At 38.4% G+C, this 13,952-nt stretch overlaps 1 long non-coding RNA gene across 1 annotated transcript; it reads left to right on the forward strand.

Annotated features, from left to right (window-relative positions):
- Positions 1-11,225: 11,225 nt before the first annotated feature.
- Positions 11,226-12,856, forward strand: LOC107956763 (uncharacterized). Its single transcript, XR_001700244.1, has 3 exons — positions 11,226-11,305; positions 12,315-12,355; positions 12,740-12,856. It is a non-coding gene; the product is annotated as an uncharacterized lncRNA (long non-coding RNA).
- The last annotated feature ends 1,096 nt before the right edge of the window (positions 12,857-13,952 follow it).

Genomic DNA, 13,952 nt, shown 5'->3' on the forward strand with positions numbered 1-13,952 from the left:
AATGTTATCTTTTAAAATAGTCATCTCCTTAAAACTGCATTTTGTTGATGCGTTCATTGGCATAGCTAAATGGTGGTTAAATATTTGGTTTATTACCTCATTGGCACAGAGGCATTTCTGTTGCCTTCTTATCATGTATGTGATAGCCCTAAAGTGACCCTAGTCGGAAAGCAGTCTCGGGACCGCTAGACCGAGTCACCAAATTATTTGAATGTGATAATTATTGCCTAAAATATGTGAATAAAAATGTGTGAAAGTTTTAAGCTTCGATTTAGTTAATTGCATGTGAATTTAGTTGATAGGACTTATGTGAGAAAATTTAGAAATGTGCTAGGCAAATGCAAGTGGCCTAATAGTGCATGTAATCAAAGGGGTGGACTTGCATGTCAATTTCCCCCCATTTAAGTACTAGTGGCCGGCCATGACAAGGGATGATGGGCAAAACATGTCATGAAACATGTTGTGTTAATGGAAAAATAAAATAAGAAGCATGGGCAAAACATGTCATGAAACATATTGTGTTAATGGAAGAATAAAATAAGAAGCATGGGCAATAAACTAATAAGAAATTGAAGGAAGAAAACAAAGAGAAAAAAATGTGTTCATCATTCTCATGCATGACCAAAAAAAAAAGAAGAGAAAAGCTCTCATGTTGTTCTTGGCCGAATAGGAGAAAGAAAAAGAAGGAAAAAGAGCTTTGAGGAAATCGGCTATGGTGGTTTGATAGACTAAGGTATGTTTGATGATGTTCCATGAGATGCATGCATGTTTTAGTAGTTAGCTTGAGTTCTAAATAGCCCATGGTTCAAATCTTTACTATGTCATGGAGATGATAATCGGCCAAGGTGGATTGGTGTTGATATCATTTGCATGCTAAAAGTGAAGCTTTGTAATGGTGCATGTGATGGTGGATTGATGATTCTTGAATCTTCTTTTTAGCATTTTTGAGTGAGACATTAAGTTCTTTGTTTAACCATGACCAAAAATTGAAATGGTATGGTGTTGTGATGCAATCGGCCCCAACATAGACATGTATGTTCGGCCACATGAATAAGTACATAAGTTATGTGTATGTTCGGCCATAGGTAGCCTATTGATGGCTTTAGCTTGACTTAGAAAATTCGGCTAAGGGGAAATATTAGCTAGTATGTTGAATTCGATTCGTGATTTCGTACATATGTGACTCTAGTGTCTAATGTATATATGGGCTAAGTACCTTGAGCTTCTCTTTTGATGTTCGAATGAATTGTATTAAATTGCTTGATGTGATTAAAAATGCGTATGACCATTGTGTATTTGAGCTAAAAGGTGGCCATATGACCTATCAAACTCCTTGTCATATTCGGCCATAAGCTAGCAAAATGAGACTTTAATGAGTTAAATTTGTTTGAATTAAGCTCAAGAGCAAAGGGGAACTAAATCCGATAAAGGGAAGGAAAAAGTGGTCGAATAGCCGTTGAAACCGTTCGACAACATCCGAGGTAAGTTCTTGAGTAATAGAGCTTAAATTATGATTTGATTAGATCATGTTTTAAGCAAATCAAAATCATGCTCCTTGTGTGTGGCTATTGAGCCGAAATTGCAAGAGTGATAAGTGTCTTGTGTTTGAGTTTTGCTAATGAAAATGAAATACGAATGTGTCATGATTTATTGTTAAATGTGCATGGTTATTCGAATGATGTCCGGGCTAAGTCCCGAAGGCTTTGTGCTAAGTGACCATATCCGGACTAAGATCCGAAGGCATTTGTTCGAGTTACTAAATCCGGGTTAAATCCCGAAGGCATTTGTGCGAGTTACTATAACCGGGCTATGTCCCGAAGGCATTTGAACGAGTAGCTATATCCGGTTAAATTCCGAAGGTACGTGATTTGGGAATGAATGATCTTGCTGTAAAAATTTCAGTTAATACGCTTGAAACATCCCAACATTGAGGTATGTTTCGTATGTGCTTTGAATTAGTTGAGCCCTTACAAATAAGTATTCGCTCAGTTGATAAATGAGCTACCGGCCTTTGGCTAAGTTGATCTTTGTGTATGAATAAAAGGGTTGGTAATGTGAAGTAAGTATGATATTAAAAATTTTTGCGTATGAAATTATCCGTTTAGCTACATGAATGCTATACTTTGGTTGTGTCTAAATTCTTTGCTCAAAACTTACTAAGCATTTAATGCTTACTCCGTTTCTTTGATTCTCTGTTTTATAAATTTTGGTTCTTCAGCTATCGGACTCGGGATTTTGAAGTCGAAGTCGCCCACACTATCAAAGCCCCCTTTTGGTACAATTTTGGTTGAACTTCGAAATGGCATGTATAGGACTACCCTTTTTGTTGTGGGTCATGGACCCTTTGGATTTGTATAATTTTGGATAGCCATGCGAAAATGGCTTATATATGTTTGAGCATAATGTTATACTCATTTGGTATGGATATGCTTAACAAGGATTGGCCATGGTAATGGTTAATCACTATCATAATTTGTGCTATTTATGCTAAAAGGGCTAGCTGATTCATGGAAACTATGAAATAGGTAAAGTCTACCTTAAAGGCAGATGCTGACAGCAGCAGTGATGTAGATTTGGAAAATCACTAAAAATAGTAGGAATGGAATTAAATAGTGAATAAATTATGAAAACGAACCTTGATGAATCTATTTTCATAGGAAAGTAACGAAACGTTCATATGAACAGTATATTATGAGATGCTAAAGTTTTTGTGAGACAGGACCAAAATGGTTTCTAAATTCCCTGTTCCGGCTTTGGAAATTCATTATAAATTAACCAGAGATAATTAGAAGTCATTCCATATATGAATAGATTCCTTTTTGAGTCTAGTTTCTATAGAAACAAACGGCATCAGTATTGAAGCCCTGTAAAGGGAGATATCCAAGTCGTAATGCGCAAAGGTCAGTGTGGTCGATCCCTATAACATGGGAGACTTTGACTAATAAACTGTACTAATTTTCCCAACCAAAAATTATAGAAAAAAATTTGTAGATGCATATATGAGCCTAGTTTCAGGGAAAAATCACGAAGCTAATTTTCGAGTTGTGAAACTCAAGATATGATTTTTAAGGTGACAGTGACGCAGTTAGCCAGCTTGCCTGGAAAATTTAAAATGGATTGTGCAAAGAAGTGATTTAAGTCTGCAAACCCTCGTGTCCGACTCCGGCGACGGACTCGGGTACGGGGTGTTACAATTTTATTGGTATCAGAGCTACGGTTTAGTCGATTCTAGGACTACCGTAATGCGTTGGGTCTAGCTATACATGCCATTTTATGTGATTATTTGATAGTGTGGTGATTTCTGACATTTGCAAATGTGTTTATTTATAGTAATGGATCCCGATCCCGACCGAGAGGTAGCTGATGATCTTGAGAGTGTAGCGCCTGCTCCCGCACAAGGGACAGTGCCGGTGGACTCTCAACCTAATGCTAGTAACCCGAATGATGAAGCTAGACAAGCTTTCTATAGCGTGATGAATGATTGGTTCAACCAATACATTCGAACTAATACGGCTGTTCCACAACCTCCATTCCCGACAAATACCACCCCGCACCTACCATACCTCCAGTAACTGACCAAATAAGGTCAAATAAGCCCCCAGTTGACAGAATCCGAAAACACGGGGCTACTGAATTTAAAGCCACGGACAGCGATGATGCCGAGCAAGCGGAATTTTGGTTGGACAACACTATCCGGGTACTAGATGAACTATCTTGCACACCCGATGAGTGCCTAAAGTGTACTATCTCCTTGCTACGTGATTCTTCCTACTATTGGTGGAATACGTTGACTTCTGTTGTGCCTAGAGAACAAGTAACTTGGGAGTTTTTCCAAACCGAGTTTCGAAAGAAGTATATCAGTCAGAGTTCATTGACCAAAAATGGAAGGAATTTCTTGAACTCAAACAAGGTTCCATGTCGGTTACCGACTATGAATAAAAATTTGTGAGGCTTAGCCGGTACGCACGAGAATGCATTTCCTCAGAAGCCGTGATGTGTAAACGTTTAGAGGATGGGCGGAATGACGATATAAAGCTGTATGTAGGCATTTTGGAAATCCGAGAATTTGTGGCACTTGTCGAGCGAGCTTGCAAGGCCGAGGAGCTCAGTATGGAGAAAAGAAAAGCTAAGGTGGGAGCAAAGGAGTTTCGTAAGAGGTCTTCGGGGAATCCCTTCCCACAGTCATCGAAGAAATTTAGAGATGGCTTAGGCTGATCTAGAGACACTTTAGGCTTTTCTAGACGAGATCGCGATCGACCCCCTGTGGATGCACGAGTCACTTCGGTCGCTAGTGTTGGAAATGATCGTCGGGACAGAGCAGAGTGCCAGTATTGTGGTAAATGGCATTCGGGGAGTTGTAGATTCCATGATCGCTCCTGTTACAAGTGCGGATCAGCTGACCACTTCATTAAGGATTGCCCGAGGTTGTCTGAACAGAATATAAATCAAAGCGAGAAACCGGGTGCTACCACTGTTCGAGGTAGACCATCTAGAAATACGGGCAATGCTAGGGGTGGTCAGAGAGGATCTAGAGATGCTACGACCAGATCCGAGGCTCGCGCTCCTGCTAGGGCTTATGCTATACGCGCACGCGAGGATGCTTCCTCGCCAGATGTTATTACCGGTACTTTTACTCTCTTTGATACTAATGTGATTGCTTTGATTGACCCTGGTTCTACTCATTCTTATATATGGGAAACCTTAGCATCCAGTAAGACTTTACCTATTGAGTCTACTGAGTTCGTAATTCGGGTGTCAAATCCCTTGGGTCGTTACGTGCTTGTCGACAAAGTGTGTAAGAAATGCCCCCTAGTAATTCGAGATTCCTGTTTTCTGGCGGACTTGATGCTTTTGCCGTTTGATGAATTTGATGTTATTCTTGGTTTGGATTGGTTGACCGCGCATGATGCGGTTGTGAATTGCAAAAGCAAGACTATTGATTTGAGGTGCGCAAATAACGAGATAATCCGAGTTGAGTCTACGGACTTAAGGGGGTTGCCAGCTGTAATATCAGCAATGTTGGCCCAGAAATATGTAAGAAAAGGGTGCGAAGCATACCTTGCGTATGTACTTGATGACAAAGAATTAGAAAAGAAACCCGAATCTGTGACGGTGGTTTGTGAATACCCGGATGTTTTTCCTGAAGAATTACCGGGTTTACCACCTGTTCGGGAGGTAGAGTTTGGTATTGAGCTTGTACCTGGAACTACGCCAATTTCGATAGCTCCGTATCGTATGGCACCAACCGAGTTAAAAGAATTGAAAGCTCAGTTGCAAGAGTTGACGGATAGAGGTTTCGCTCGACCAAGTTTCTCACCTTGGGGTGCACCAGTATTGTTCGTGAAAAAGAAGGACGGAACCATGAGGTTGTGCATTGACTATCGTCAACTGAATAAAGTGACGATAAAGAATAAATATCCGTTACAGCGTATTGATGATTTGTTTGATCAACTAAAGGGAGCCTCAGTGTTTTCAAAGATAGATTTGAGATCGGGTTATTATCAGTTGCGGATTCGAGATTCGGACGTACCCAAAACTGCTTTCAGAACGAGGTACGGTCACTACGAGTTCTTAGTGATGCCGTTCGGGCTCACTAATGTCCCTGCGGTATTTATGGATTTGATGAATCGGATCTTCAGACAGCATTTGGACCGGTTCGTAGTTGTGTTCATTGATGACATCTTGGTCTATTCAAGAGATGAGACCGAACATGCTGAGCACCTGAGATTAGTGTTGCAAATTTTGCGGGATAAGCAGTTATATGCTAAGTTCAGTAAGTGTGAGTTCTGGTTAAGAGAGGTTAGCTTCTTGGGTCATGTGGTATCGCATCGGGTATTCGAGTTGACCCGAGCAAAGTTTCAGCCATACTTAACTGGAAGCCTCCAAGAAATATTACCGAAGTTCGGAGCTTCCTGGGGCTCGCCGGTTATTACCGACGATTTGTAAAAGGTTTCTCGATGATAGCCACACCAATGACGAAGCTACTTCAAAAGGATGTTAAGTTCGAATGGACGGAGAAATGTCAGAAAAGTTTCGATCAACTGAAAACTTATTTGACTGAAGCTCCAATTTTAGTGCAACCCGAATCAGGCAAAGAGTTTGTCATTTATAGTGACGCATCCCTACTTGGGTTGGGTTGCGTATTTATGCAAAAAGGTCGAGTTATGGCCTATGCGTCGAGACAATTGAAGCCACACGAGAGAAATTATCCGACCCATGATCTCGAACTAGCTGCCGTCGTATTTGCTTTGAAAATATGGCAACATTATTTGTTTGGTGAGAAGTGCCATGTATTTTCGGATCACAAAAGTCTCAAATATTTGATGACCCAGCGAGACTTGAATCTGCGACAAAGGCGTTGGCTTGAGTTGTTGAAAGATTATGAGCTTGTCATTAATTATCACCCGGGAAAGGCTAATGTGGTTGCGGACGCCTTAAGCCAGAAATCACTGTTTGCTTTGTGAGCGATGAATGTACACTTGTTTGTTCTACCCGACAATGTGTTAGTAGCTGAATTAAAAGCCAAACCATTATTGATTCATCAAATTCGTGAAGCTCAGAAAGTCGATGATGAATTGGTTGCAAAACGGGCTGAGTGTGTTCCGAACAAGGAATCGGAGTTTCAAATTGATGATGATGATGATTGTTTGAGGTTCAGAAGTCGTTTGTGTGTTCCAAGGAATTCGGAACTCATTTCGATGATTCTGAATGAAGCCCATTGTAGCCGAATGTCAATTCACCCGGGGAGTACGAAAATGTACAACGATTTGAAACGTCGGTTTTGGTGGCATGGTTTGAAACGAGACATCTCTGACTTTGTTTCGAGATGTTTAATATGTCAACAAGTGAAAGCAGAACATCAAGTGCCTTCAGGATTACTTCAGCCGATCATGGTACCTGAATGGAAATGGATCGAGTCACGATGGATTTCGTATCTGGGTTGCCAGTATCGGCAAGTAAGAAAGATGCGATTTGGGTTGTTGTGGATAGACTGACTAAGTCAGCTCACTTTATCCCCGTACGTACGGATTTTTCATTGGATAAACTAGCTTAATTGTATGTTTCTCAGATTGTGAGATTATACGGGGTACCGATTTCTGTTGTGTCGGATAGAGATCCGAGATTCACCTCGCGATTTTGGAAGAAATTGCAAGAAGCTTTGGGTACCAAGCTGCACTTTAGCACCGCTTTTCACCCTCAAACCGATGGTCAATCCGAGCAGATAATTCAGATACTTGAGGATATGTTGAGATGTTGCATCCTCGAGTTCAGCGGTTCATGGAAACGGTATTTACCTTTGATTGAATTCGCTTACAACAATAGTTTTCAATCAAGTATTAAGATGTCACCTTACGAGGCTTTGTACGGGCGTAAATGCCGCACTCCATTGTTTTGGACCGAGCTCGGTGAAAGCAAAATTTTCGGAGTTGATTTGATGAAAGATGCTGAACAGAAAGTAAAGGTAATCCGTGAAAGTCTGAAGGCAGCCACAGATCGTCAGAAATCGTATGCGGATTTGAAACGAAAAGACATTGAATATCAGGTGGGAGATAAAGTGTTTCTTAAAGTTTCACCTTGGAAAAAGATACTCAGATTTGGCCGTAAGGGCAAGTTGAGCCCGAGATTCATTGGGCCGTACGAAATCTCCGAACGAGTTGGTCCGGTTGCGTATAGATTGATTTTGCCCCCTGAACTTGAAAAGATTCACGATGTCTTTCATGTTTCGATGCTTCGACGTTATAGATCCGATCCGTCACATGTGATTAATCCCTCAGAAGTTGAAATTCAATCTGACTTGAGTTATGAAGAAGAACCGATTCGTATCCTAGCTCGTGAAGTGAAAGAGTTGCGAAACAAAAGGGTTCCGTTAGTTAAGGTGTTATGGCTCAAACACGGGATCGAGGAAGCTACTTCGAAAACCGAGAGCTCGATGAAAGAACGATACCCAAACCTATTTACCGGTAAGATTTTCGGGGACGAAAATTTCTTAAGTGGGGGAGAGTTGTGACAGCCCTAAAGTGACCCTAGTCGGAAAGCGGTCTCGGGACCGCTAGACCGAGTCACCAAATTATTTGAATGTGATAATTATTGCCTAAAATATGTGAATAAAAATGTGTGAAAGTTTTAAGCTTCGATTTAGTTAATTGCATGTGAATTTAGTTGATAGGACTTATGTGAGAAAATTTAGAAATGTGCTAGGCAAATGCAAGTGGCCTAATAGTGCATGTAATCAAAGGGGTGGACTTGCATGTCAATTTCCCCCCATTTAAGTACTAGTGGCCGGCCATGACAAGGGATGATGGGCAAAACATGTCATGAAACATGTTGTGTTAATGGAAAAATAAAATAAGAAGCATGGGCAAAACATGTCATGAAACATGTTGTGTTAATGGAAGAATAAAATAAGAAGCATGGGCAATAAACTAATAAGAAATTGAAGGAAGAAAACAAAGAGAAAAATGTGTTCATCATTCTCATGCATGACCAAAAAAAAAAGAAGAGAAAAGCTCTCATGTTGTTCTTGGCCGAATAGGAGAAAGAAAAGAAGGAAAAAGAGCTTTGAGGAAATCGGCTATGGTGGTTTGATAGACTAAGGTATGTTTGATGATGTTCCATGAGATGCATGCATGTTTTAGTAGTTAGCTTGAGTTCTAAATAGCCCATGGTTCAAATCTTTACTATGTCATGGAGATGATATTCGGCCAAGGTGGATTGGTGTTGATATCATTTGCATGCTAAAAGTGAAGCTTTGTAATGGTGCATGTGATGGTGGATTGATGATTCTTGAATCTTCTTTTCAGCATTTTTGAGTGAGACATTAAGTTCTTTGTTTAACCATGACCAAAAATTGAAATGGTATGGTGTTGTGATGCAATCGGCCCCAACATAGACATGTATGTTCGGTCACATGAATAAGTACATAAGTTATGTGTATGTTCGGCCATAGGTAGCCTATTGATGGCTTTAGCTTGACTTAGAAAATTCGGCTAAGGGGAAATATTAGCTAGTATGTTGAATTCGATTCGTGATTTCGTACATATGTGACTCTAGTGTCTAATGTATATATGGGCTAAGTACCTTGAGCTTCTCTTTTGATGTTCGAATGAATTGTATTAAATTGCTTGATGTGATTAAAAATGCGTATGATCATTGTGTATTTGAGCTAAAAGGTGGCCATATGACCTATCAAACTCCTTGTCATATTCGGCCATAAGCTAGCAAAATGAGACTTTAATGAGTTAAATTTGTTTGAATTAAGCTCAAGAGCAAAGGGGAACTAAATCCGATAAAGGGAAGGAAAAAGTGGTCGAATAGCCGTCGAAACCGTTCGACAACATCCGAGGTAAGTTCTTGAGTAATAGAGCTTAAATTATGATTTGATTAGATCATGTTTTAAGCAAATCAAAATCATGCTCCTTGTGTGTGGCTATTGAGCCGAAATTGCAAGAGTGATAAGTGTCTTGTGTTTGAGTTTTGCTAATGAAAATGAAATACGAATGTGTCATGATTTATTGTTAAATGTGCATGGTTATTCGAATGATGTCCGGGCTAAGTCCCGAAGGCTTTGTGCTAAGTGACCATATCCGGACTAAGATCCGAAGGCATTTGTGCGAGTTACTAAATCCGGGTTAAGTCCCGAAGGCATTTGTGCGAGTTACTATAATCGGGCTATGTCCCGAAGGCATTTGAACGAGTAGCTATATCCGGTTAAATTCCGAAGGTACGTGATTTGGGAATGAATGATCTTGCTGTAAAAATTTCAGTTAATACGCTTGAAACATCCCAACATTGAGGTATGTTTCGTATGTGCTTTGAATTAGTTGAGCCCTTACAAATAAGTATTCGCTCAGTTGATAAATGAGCTACCGGCCTTTGGCTAAGTTGATCTTTGTGTATGAATAAAAGGGTTGGTAATGTGAAGTAAGTATGATATTGAAAATTTGTGCATATGAAATTATCCGTTTAGCTACATGAATGCTATACTTTGGTTGTGTCTAAATTCTTTGCTCAAAACTTACTAAGCATTTAATGCTTACTCCGTTTCTTTGATTCTCTGTTTTATAGATTTTGGTTCTTCAGCTATCGGACTCGGGATTTTGAAGTCGAAGTCGCCCACACTATCAAAGCCCCCTTTTGGTACAATTTTGGTTGAACTTCGAAATGGCATGTATAGGACTACCCTTTTTGTTGTGGGTCATGGACCCTTTGGATTTGTATAATTTTGGATAGCCATGCGAAAATGGCTTATATATGTTTGAGCATAATGTTATACTCATTTGGTATGGATATGCTTAACAAGGATTGGCCATGGGAATGGTTAATCACTATCATAATTTGTGCTATTTATGCTAAAAGGGCTAGTTGAATCATGAAAACTATGAAATAGGTAAAGTCTACCTTAAAGGCAGATGCTGACAGCAGCAGTGATGTAGATTTGGAAAATCACTAAAAATAGTAGGAATGGAATTAAATAGTGAATAAATTATGCAAACTAACCTTGATGAATCTATTTTCATAGGAAAGTAACGAAACATTCATATGAACAGTATATTATGAGATGCTAAAGTTTTCGTGAGACAGGGCCAGAACAGTTTCTGGATTCCCTGTTCCGAATTTGGAAATTCATTATAAATTAACCAGAGATAATTAGAAGTCATGCAATATATGAATAGATTCCTTTTTGAGTCTAGTTTCTATAGAAACAAACGACATCAGTATTGAAGCCCTGTACAGGGAGATATCCAAGTCGAAATGCGAAAAGGTCAGTGTAGTCGATCCCTGTAACATGGGAGACTTTGACTAATAAACTGTACTAATTGGCCCGACCAAAATTCTAGAAAAATTTGTAGATGCATATATGAGTCTAGTTTCAGGGAAAAATCACGAAGCTGATTTTCGAGTTGTGAAACTCAAGATATGATTTTTAAGGTGACAGTGACGCAGTTAGCCAGCTTGCCTGGAAAATTTAAAATGGATTGTGCAAAGAAGTGATTTAAGTCTGCAAACCCCTCGTGTCCGACTCCGGTGACGGACTCGGGTACGGGGTGTTACATGTACCATTTTCTTGCTATACTGTTCAAGATTATATATATGGGGCCTCTTTGTCTCTAGTTTAGTTGTATTCATTATTGACTTAATTATGCACCTGCATATTTTTTACATGCTTTCTAGTTTCTTTCATGCTCTATGAGTAATACTTAAGCAAACATTATATTTCATTTGCAGGAGGAGCAGATCCTACCTTATCTGTGGATGCTTTAGAGAAAATACTGGAAGATCCAACAGTGCAGAAGATGGTTTATCCGTAATATAGCTTCTTTTCCTTGAATATTCTTTTCCTGAAGTTTTTTTAAATTGATTTCATCTTAGTGTGCCCTGAGGGGTGGTGGAAATTTGTGCTCCTGCCTGAAATGTGCATTATATAATACTTATTCTTTGGAATAGTTACCTAACACAAGGCCTGTCAAATTATTTCTTACATCTTTCCTTGTACAATATGTTTTAGGCATCTCAATGTTTTTGATGAATAAACATGATATTGCTTCTTTTATCAGCATACTAGTTAACTAGTCCTGCTCTTTTGTCCCTACACCCTTTACGCCCCTTAATGATTTTAATGCCTATTTACCCTAGTGTACTGAACTGTGGATGTTGCTGGTTAAAACTGAGTTATCTTCTTTGTTGCCTCTTCTTTTCTTTTCTTTTTCCAGCAACATTCTAACATTCAGAGCTTAAGCAAAAACCTTTTTTCATCAATGCGACCATTGTCATTTCTCCTAAATCTTGTGGACCTTGCCCAAGATGTTAGTGATTGAAAGCTGGCATTAGATCTACCGTTAGTCATTTCTCCTCATCTTTTTTGTGAACCTTGCTTATGAAGTCGGTGATTGAGAGCTAACACCAGCTATCTCCTATTAGTGCTTTTGGAAAATGAGATCCTTGCAAGTTACATTGAAGGCAAAGATAGTAGACTTCCATATATTACATGAACGTTCACCAGGATAAGCCATGGTAATAAGTTAAGTTGGCTAAAAAATCCCTCAAAAAACTTTGAAGGTGTAAATTATATTATAAAGCCTTTTCCAGATTTTCACATCTGGAAGTCATTTGTCAATTTGAAATTAGAGGTCAGTTGTGGTAGAAGCTGTCTGGTTATGGTTAGGTTGTTAGAACTTAAAAGAGAGAAAAGGGAGGGGAGTGCTTGGATGGGATCTTTCTTTAGTAGATATTTGTCAATAAACTGAATTAACCTTTCATTGCAATCTTTGTTTTATCTAGTGAAAGGAAATTTAATCCTTTATTTATCCGTACAGGTATTTACCTGAGGAAATGAGGAACCCTGAGACTTTTAAATGTAAGTCCACACTTTTGATAACACTGCTCTCCTCTGTTTTTCTGTTCTTTCTTTTTGGCTGAGGTCGATGGTTAGCAAGGAGTAGGGAAGGTAGGTTTTTATGGTCTCTGTAAAATATATCATATGTTAAAATCATTGGTGACATATCTTTTTTCTGGTTAAGGAGTTAATGCCTTTACTTGTTCTATGAAGTTTCAGTTTTAATTAATTTCATTTTTAAGTTTCTGTATCCTGAAAAAACTTGTTTCGTTTCCCAGGCAAATTTAGTAGAACTATTTGTTTGCAAATTTCTTTGGTCTTTTGATGAATAAACTCTGCTGCAATTTTATGGATATCATTTTGTATATTCCAATTTTCTTACTGTTGTGCATATTTTTCTATTAGGGATGCTACAAAATCCTCAGTACCGTCAACAACTGCAAGACATGCTGTTAGCTTCCTACTGACCTTCTGCATTTGATTACTTTTAGGGGTTTTCCTTTCTCTTGATTTACACTTGTCACAAGCACTGTCCCCAAAGAGAATTTATTGTTGCTTGCTTCTTGTCTAGTTCTATTACAGTTGTCTTGCTCACTATTGTATCTGGACTTTTTAATGTATGATTCCTGGTCTTCTTTTCTTCTTACAGATTGTTTGAATGGAGAGTTGGAATATGATGAAATTAGAAATGAATACTCTAATATATTGAGGAAAAACTCACTCGGAACTATTATTTCTCAGAAATATTTATAGATATATACATGAAGCACTGAATCATGTAAGGAAAGAACATCTCTAATTAGAATCTCTAAAAATCAGCTATAATCCCTAAGCACCCCCTAAGGTTGGTGGTGCATAGATGTCTCGCATGCCCACATTGCAAAGAAGATTATGATAAGTCTTACAGTTGAGCTCTTTAGTAAAAACATCAGCCAACTGTCTTTTGGATGCTAGATAACATAGCTTAAGACACTACTGGCTACTTTTTCCTTGATAAAATGACTATCTATTTCGATGTGCTTGGTCCTATCATGTTGCATTGGATTTTGAGCTATGTTGATGGCTGCTTTGTTATCACAGTATAAGGTTGATCCATTTTCATTCAACAACTTTAGCTATTCCAATACCTTTTGCAGCCATAAAAGCTCACAAACACTTTGATTCATGGCCCTATATTCAGCCTCTCCACTTGATCGAGTAATAACACTTTGTTTCTTACTCCTCCAAGTGACTAAGGGCACGTTTGGTTCACTGTATTGGATTAGAGGTGTAATGGAATAGAGGTGTAATAGCAAATCAACTGTTTGGTTGAATGTAATGGAATAGAGGCATAATAGTAATCTTGTGTTTGGTTGAATGGAATAGAGGTGTAATAGCATAATGGAAAAAACTAAAATGACTAGAATACCCTTAGCATAAATTTATTTTGGTAAATGATTATTGTTATTGTTATTTAAATTTTAAAAAGATTATTATTATCAATAATAAATAATTTAATCATATTTAAACATAATTATTATTAAATATATTAAATATATTATAATTAAAATATATAATTTAATAAAATTCTTAATAATCAATATTCTTATATGAATTTATATACTCATTTCCTTTTATA

This window comes from Gossypium hirsutum, chromosome D07, assembly GCF_007990345.1.
Source record: "Gossypium hirsutum isolate 1008001.06 chromosome D07, Gossypium_hirsutum_v2.1, whole genome shotgun sequence".
Taxonomy (NCBI): Eukaryota; Viridiplantae; Streptophyta; class Magnoliopsida; order Malvales; family Malvaceae; genus Gossypium; species Gossypium hirsutum.